The sequence below is a fragment of the Pinus tabuliformis genome, chromosome 2_1, assembly GCF_031772625.1.
Source record: "Pinus tabuliformis cultivar Carrire ecotype Pingquan chromosome 2_1, CPIR1, whole genome shotgun sequence".
NCBI classification, from domain to species: Eukaryota; Viridiplantae; Streptophyta; class Pinopsida; order Pinales; family Pinaceae; genus Pinus; species Pinus tabuliformis.
In genome coordinates, this window is record NC_142299.1 from 351268844 (window position 1) to 351277784 (window position 8941).

Here is an 8941-nt window from a genome sequence, read left to right on the forward strand (position 1 = left end):
AAGAAGGCCTTACTTAATATTTTTCAAAAATAAATCAACACACAATATAATAAATTATTTAAAAAGTTAGATTAACTTTTATATATATATATATATATATATATATTAAAATAAAATATTTCAATGTTGTATATAATAAAATATGCATTGTCCAAAGGAAAAAAATAAATGTTCAAAAATAAAATAAAAAAATATGGAGTATTTCTTAATAACAATAATAAGAGAGATGTGTAATACATTCAATTGTTAAAATAAAATTGATGGGCTACATTTGAAAATATTTATAAAAATAATAAAAAGTTCAATGTGACTCATCAATAAAATATTTTAATATGCAAAATTAAGTAATATTGATGATTACTTAAAAACATATTGATAACCAAAAAAAATCATTTTAATGTGGACAATCTACTAACCAAAAAAAATCATTTTAATGTGGACAATCTACTCCATAGATAAAATTTGTCAATACACACTTATGTAAAATATTTTAATGTTTATATATATATATATATATATATATATATATATATATATATATAATATTTTTAAAAACTTTATGTATATGTCATATAAAATAATTGAAAAAAAAATTAAAAAGTTTACATTTTGTAATTTTTAGATATATAGAGAAATTCAATAAGGTTTTTTGGACTTACTAATTTAAGTTATGTACTCTATATAGTCTTCAAAATACATTTTAAATAATGAAAAATTACACATTGTATATATAGAGAGAACCATTTGAGATTCATTGAGATCTATCTATTGATGAAAGTAATGTAACTTCTTTTTTTTCAAATCTTGCACTCTCTAGGCATGCTACTTTGTGGTTAAGATGGACCTTCTAGTTATTCTCATTCCCAATAGTCCTTCTATTCTTTTCTCTTCTTTGTCCACATGATAGGGAGGCTATCTTCCCAAAATATTTCACTCACACACAATTTAAATCAAAAAGAAATATTAAATTCACTAGTGGCTAAAGAGTTCAATTCTCCAAAAATCCAACAAAATTTTTTAGGACTTACAAATTTAGTTTTGTACTTTATATAGTCTTCGAAATATAGTTTAAATAATGTTCAAGATTCATTAAGATTTATGAAAGGATGAATGATGTAACAATTTTTTTTTTTCCAGATTCTACACTATTGAAACATGCTAGATCATGATTAAGATAAATCTTCTATTTATTCTCATTGACAATAGTCCTTTTATCTTTTTTTTGCTACTTTATCCTTGTGATAAATGGACTATCCACCCAAAATGTTTCACTCACACAGTTTAAATCAAGAAGCAATGTAAATTCACTAGTGACTAAAAATTTTAATGTGTCCTTTCAGTACTTTATCCTCAGGATAAATGCACTATCGACCCAAAATGTTTCACTCACACATAGCTTAAATCAAGAAGCAATGTAAATTCACTAGTGACTAAAAAGTTTAATGTGTCCTTGACAATAAATGGAACTTCCACTGAAATAAATATATAATTTCTTTTTCTATACACTATAATTCTTGAATAAGTATCAAGAATATAAACTCCTATTGCGAAAATATGCGCATAATATTATTAGTCCCTGCCTATAGCAAAGCAGGGACTATTAGCAATCGCTACGTGTTGAATTCATATTAGTTTCCATTGATCGTGTTGTTCACCAAAATTTAAGCTAAGGTTTTGGCATTCCAATTTCGCGCAACGAAATTTTAACCAAACTTTTCACTTACACCTCTTATTGTAAACCTCACTTGTTTCAAGGCACATTACAATGGACATCATTATTTTATCCAAAGTTTATTTGTTTTGCTTCTCAAAGTTTTCCTTTCATGCATGTTCACGGTGCATGTTTTCCTTTCATGCTTGTTCTCAGTGCCCTGCATGCAGTGAGTGCCATATGTCTAATGGTTGTGCACAGGCGTCGATGTTTGTCCACAAATCCTTCCTCTACATGTGTTGTGAGCCAGGAGCAGAGCAGCAGAGCAAAGAATGAGTTTTAGTTTGGAGCTAGTTTCAGAAGCAGAGCAGAGAGTGTGAGGAGCAATGAAGAGAATGAGTTTCAAGAGAGTTTGACGAGAAAAGTACAGAGTGAGTTTCAAATCAAATCAGAGAGTTTCAGTTTCAGGTTTCAAGGGGGAGAGCTTCAGTTTCAACCAAGGAAGAGAGGAGGAGTTTCAGTCAAGGAGGGGTTTGTCGAGGGTGGAGGTAATTTCTGCTAGTTTACCTCTAGTTTTGTTCATGTGGAGTTAATTTCTGCTTGTTTACCTCTTGTTTTGTGCATAAATTGTTAGCTGAGGCAAAACCCTTGTTTGTTCCACATCTTCCTAGCTATCCATTGTTGTTAACAAGGGGCTAGGTTTTAACCCATGCAGGTATAGGAGTTCTCTGTTTACTGTAGCTTAAATGGGCAACCCACCTCTTTCTCTTAAGTTGTATTTCTTAAGTTGTATTTCGTTGCCATGTCCATCGTCCATTTACGGCTATCCTATCACTGTAGTGGCTATACTTCTAGCTTACTGGCTACCAGTGGTTGCCATGCCCATCATCCATTTATGGCTATACTGTCATTGTACTAGCTATACTGTATTGGTTATAGTGTAAGGGCTATCCTATCTGTACTGGCATGGCTTTCGTAAAGCCTGGCTATCAAGTTGGTTTGTTGTAGCTTAAAATAGGTCATTTTCTCCTTCACAATTTCCTTCATAATCGTAACCCTAAATGCCCTTTATCGTTGATGATTTGACTCCTTTCTCTTGGCTGCCTCCTGATCTGTGAGACAGCTTAACATTCAGGCTCATAACATCCTTGTATTCTTCAATTGCTATGCGTGACAATCTCCATTCATGGAGAGATGGAATTGTAGGCAGGTTGGGTTAAAGCCTGACAAATCTGAGCTGAGGTAATTCGAGTTCGATTCCACATCTTTGCGATAATCCAAGCTTTCAAAAATATGAGCTTTCTGCTATATGAAGATTCTGATAAGGAGGTTTAGGAGGTTTAGGCTTGTGCCCATACCGATGAGTGAGTTCTTTATGCATGTAGGGAAGAATGCCCTCCATTTTTCTTTTTTCTCTAGGTTCTTGTTTGTATATAAGAGCTTTACACCAACTAAGCCAACCCTGATCACTGTGGGTTTCATCTTGGGCTAAACCAATCCATGTAACGGTGGGTTCATGAGGAAACCTTAGGTGCACAATCAATTGGTTTCAATACTTCTAATGGGTAGCTGTCTCCCAGCCTTGGGTGAACCCGACACATCAGTTTCTCCATTTCACATTGATAGGGCTCGCCTAATTGATAGGGCTTGGTCGAAAGAAGCTATGTCATTATAGGGAGAAATGCTGCTAATTCTGTCTTTGAATCCCCTATCGGTCTTTGGTCGACTAAACCAATCTGTGTAACGGTGGGTTTTTGATTCTCAACAAAGTAAGTGTGGGTTTCTTTTCTTCTAAGGTCGTCTTCATCAAGGGCCTTTCGAATCTAAGATACTTCTCCAGAGTTAGCTGCATCTGAGGTTTTGCTTAATGAGTTGGTTAGCTAGGAGGTAGACATGTTGGACATGCAAAAGAGATAGAGGTAAAGACATTAGGTGTGCAAGAAGGATGAGAGGCAGGCAGGTGGTAAAATTGTGGGCCCACGGGATTTTATGTGTTTGAAATATATTTTTGTATTATACATTTTTTTTTCATGTGTTATAGGTGTCTTTTTAAAAGCTCTGTCTTTAGCTTGATACGTTACAGTTTGTCTTTGCTTCTATACATTATAGTTCTAGAGCAATGAACTGCTACAGCTTTTGAGGTCCAGTTTAATTTGACAGCCTTTGAGGTTCATCTTTATTTGACAGGTATTTTTGGGCTTGCCTAGACAATCTTGCAGTTTAGCATTGTTTAGGATTTCTCTACATCGTTTTCACACCATTTTGGTAGTAATCCTTGAAATGTATATGAATTTCATCTCTGTTAGGTACTAATTTCATTAGTGATGTAATGTTCTGCATATATAAGCTGCTTGCAAGTTACTGTTCCAAGGGTTTCCATTGCACAATTCTTATTAAAAAAAAAAAAAATTGAAGGCTTATAACTATGTATTTTGCTATTTACTATATGGTTATTTTGGTTACAGTGTCAAATTTTGTGGGTGCAGCTTGTTTGCTTTGTATACCACCTATGTATGGTCCAACTGCAATAGGAATGTTTCACCGGAGCTTCAGTATAATGCAACAATGTTTATTATATTCAATTATATCATATTTTGGCTGACACAGAACGACTTGAGATTGACTGTCATTAGAAGTTAGTTTGGAAAATTGTACTTTTTCCACATCAAACTAGCATATGTTGCATACATTTATTCAAGGAAGGATTAAAGTACTTTAAAATAACTACTAGACACGGCATTGTGATTATGCATACTCCTTCATTTGTAGCTACATCTGTAGTACATATTCTCAATTGTATGGTTGTGTGGTGTGGCTGTATAGAAAACCAACTTCAACATTTATTGGGGCCACCTTCACCTTTATATATCAAGCCGAAAGTGATGGATATAGGAATCATTTATTGGCTTTTATGTAGAATTATAGTGATTTTTTCGAAGGTTCTGCCAAGAGTAGCTTTGTTAATATTACTGTGGTTTTCATCTCTCTCTTAAGATTGAGATACTTTAAAGTTACTATAAGATTCTAATCATTTTCAATGTTATCTACTTAACTATTTGCTATACTTTAACAAATTAAGATCACTTTGCACTTCAATTGGTGATCTCTTGCAAACCCCAACATTGTGGTATGTATAATTCTATCACAATATTCACCTATCAACAGGGAGGGTATCTAATATTTTTAGGAATGTTAGTTGGGCATGAATGACCATTCAATCAATTATTTAACATCCATGTATTAGTTGACTGCCATTGTCAAATGGAAAATTTGCAAAGGTGCTGAAAATAACATAGCATGAGGTATCAGAAAACAGACAGTAGTCATAAAGAGGGATATGTTTAGGGATTGTTGGGGTTTTTTGTGTGATTACAACTACTTTTAAAAGTTCTTATCAAGTGTTTTTGACCTTTTCTTGGATTAATGAGGTTCCCATTGCTTTCCACCTTTTATTTTATTAATTACTCTAGCCTTCTATTCATATGATATCCAAGTTAGTTAGGTTTGAGACCAACTTCTGTTATTTTTTAAAGTATTTTTTTCAATCTCTATAGAAAGTGGTCTAGTTTTCTTCGCAAAATGGCATTCAAGAGGCAAACCATTGAACATAGGCACTTTTGTCCAGCTAGGCTGCCCTGATAGGGAGTACCCTTCCATCAAAGTTAGCCAAGATTTAATGCGGCCCCTATTTCTTTTTCATGTCTCTCGCAGAAATGAACCTTGATGGGTGACTCAACGTTCCTCCGTATTTACTGCTGAAACAGGACCCGATTGCAAGTGGGGAAAAACTTTTGGAGTTACCTACTATGAGAAAATTCCAAATGTAGTAAGCTAATCATGTAGCAAATTTACTTTCCTTCTGGTCGCAAATCTGATAAGAATATGGTAGATATTTTAGGCATGAGCAAAGTTCTGCTATGATCCATGGGCATGCATGGTGGTAGGTGGCCCTTAGAGGTTTTCCACAGTTGTGAATAGGCCCAGATGCTTAAAAATTGATCAGAGTTCCAGATCCATGGGAACTATAACTTTTTGTATAAGGAATTCTTTGGATTTCATCTGTAAAATCTTGTTGATGAAACTCTATTTTGCTTACAACCTCTTCATACACATCATTCTCATTATAAAATTTTTCTTGATTTCAAATTTTGTTCCTTATTCCTTTCCATACAAATTTTGAAAATGTATTCACTTACAGAGCATGTATGGCTACTCTTACTTTCCTTTTATAACTTAGAGTCATATTTTTTATTATGACAGACATGGAAGCCATCTTGCCATATTCGGTGAATTGGTCTAGTCGTTTTTATGATTTAATCCTATTTCTAGCTATAATCATTGCATTCTCAGTTGCCACTACTGTATACTGGGCTACTAGTGATGGGTGGATTGGTATGTTTGATTCTTTCACAATATTCACCTATCTCTGGCCTTCTATTCATATGATATGAAAGTTAGTTAGGTTTGAGACCAACCACGGTTATTTTTTAAAGTACTGCTTTCAATCTCTATAGAAAGTGGTCTAGTTTTTTGGGAAAAATGGCACTCAAGAGGCAAACCATTGAACATAGGCACTTTTGTCCAGCTAGGCTACCATGATATGGAGTACCCTTCCATCAAAGTCAGCTAGGATTTAATGTGTCCCCTATTTCTTTTTCATGTCTCTCGTAGAAATGAACCTTGATGGTGACTCAACCTGCCTCCATCTTCACTACTGAATCAGGACCCCATTGCAAGTGGGGACCAACTTTTAGAGTTACCTACTATGAGTAAATGCCAAATGGGGTAAGCTAATCATGTAACAAATGGACTTTCTTTCTGGTTGGAAATCTTATTCGAATCTGGCAGATAATTTAGGCATGAGTAGAGTTCTACTATGATCCATGGGCATGCATGGTGGTACGTGGCCCTTAGAGGTTTCCCCCAATTCTGAATAGACCCAGATGCTTAAAAATTTGATCAGAGTTTCGGATCCATGGGAACTATAACTTTTTGTATAAGTAATTCTTTGGATTTCATCTGTAAAATCTTGTTGATGAAACTCTACTTTTCTTACAGCCTCTTCATACACATCACTCTCATTATGAAATTGTTCTTGATATAAAATTTTGTTCCTTATTCCTTTCCATACTAATATTTAAAACTGTATTCACTTATAGAGCATGTATGGTTACTGTTACTTTCCTTTTATAACTTAGAGTCATATTTTTTATTACGATAGATATGAGAGCCACCTTGCCATATTCGATGAATTGGTCTAGTCGTTTTTATGATATAATCCTATTTCTAGCTATAATCATTGCATCCTTAGTTGCCACTACGGTATACTGGGCTACTAGTGATGGGTGGATTGGTTATCTAATATCAGTGCCTGCATTGTTTCTAGTTACATTAGCATTAAGGTTGTATGAATCAGCACCCCATATGAGATTCTTTCCCCAGCAATAACATAGTGGCAGTGAGCTAATTTTTGTAGTGTGTGCTTTGACCATCTATGCAACACAAACAAAATGCGATGGGTGCATCCTATATATAGCAAACCGAAGGAAGGCCCATGAGATATCTATTCGTTTCTTTATTCATGGGTGGCCGGCCTGGCCCGGTAAGGGAGACCCGCAGCTATAGATCACTTCAATTCCATCCCAGTCATTTTCACTATGTCTTTCCACTACTTCCTTTATCAAGTTATATTGTTTTCCAAAGTGATTTTCTCATTTCCAATTCCTTTGTCATTTCTAAATATGAGTTGTTTCTATAAATTTGATATTTGTTTGGAAACATAATGCAAGATCCTATTGTTTTAATATATATAATTTTTTGGAAACAATCATCTTCAGTTTTTGCTGATCTAATCAATATTTTTTGCAAATCTGTAGATAACAACAATAGTAAAAATTGCTAAAGTAATTGAGTTTCTATAAAGACAATTGAACAAGGCAGCTCTGGTAAGAAATTGGAAATGATGGAAGAAATAATAGACGTTGACAGTTACAAATTCAGATTACAATGCATTGTGCCTGACAACATTGATTGTGTATTAAAAAGAAATGGTCTTTTTAGACTAGATGCATTTTCATATACTATAGGAGATTGTCTATTTGACTCATTTGAAATGCTTCTACATTTTTTTTATACTTCAAATCAACTATGAAATGGGTTAATAGAACATTTTCTTCTTTTTCTTAAACAATAATGATGTTGAAGAAATAGAGTCATATGAATATGAACTAGCATCTGACTTCCTATATGAGTTACATGGAGTTAATTATATTGGTACATATCTTCATAAAATGCATTGTTCTGCATCTACAAATATAAAGGAGTCTAAATGAGGGCTATGGGGGGATACCTTTTTCATACATTGGTTAGCTAAATGGCTAGATATATCAATTGGAGTTTGGTCATTGACAAGGAAAACAAGATATTTGCTTTTTAATCAACATGAAAATACAATTCCATATTGCATTATCTTCCATGATGCAAATCATGTTAGTGGTCTTTATGAACCATTGATTTACCAAAAGTTTCCGATACGAATTTTAAACAATCTAATATATGCCAATCATCTATTTGCAAATTGAAAGTCATTGGATGCATATTGCACATAATATGCTTTTAAATGAATTAACGATGGCAAAAAAAATGACATCTAATTGCGATTACAGTCTCTTTAATGCAATTTAGTAGCAACAGAATTCGATGCACAGTGTTTGCGACTTTACATTGTCCAATCTTTTTGCAAGACACTTATGCATAAGAAGCAAGATGCATTGCATTGTTTAGAACAATCCGTAATAGTTGATGTGATACACTATGCAATGAATAACAACTGGCAACAATATCTCATCAATATGGAAATTCCATATGAGAAAGGGCAGGTAGAGGGTGGACCATTCTGTTTTCAATGGATATCTATCATACTCAAAGTCAATATCCAAGTATGGTCCTTTGTTGCTAATAAATTTGTCAATTATAGTTCTGCTTATTCGGTATGCAATCATGTTGTTAGCATCATGTAATTCAAAACATATACATTACATATTCATTACCATGCAATGATACAAAAATATGATCGCAATTCTCAACAAGTCTACATGGAAGCAAAAGAGGATTGTAATTAATTGCGTCATAAGCATATACTAGAAAAACAACAAAGTATATCTCGAGTACATTTTAACAATAATATTCAATTTGAGATAGCATCTCATTTAGAACAAATGTGACCAACTAAGCGTCGTAGGCTCAATTATCACAAAATGAAGCAATTCATACGTACAAAAAGCAAATGCA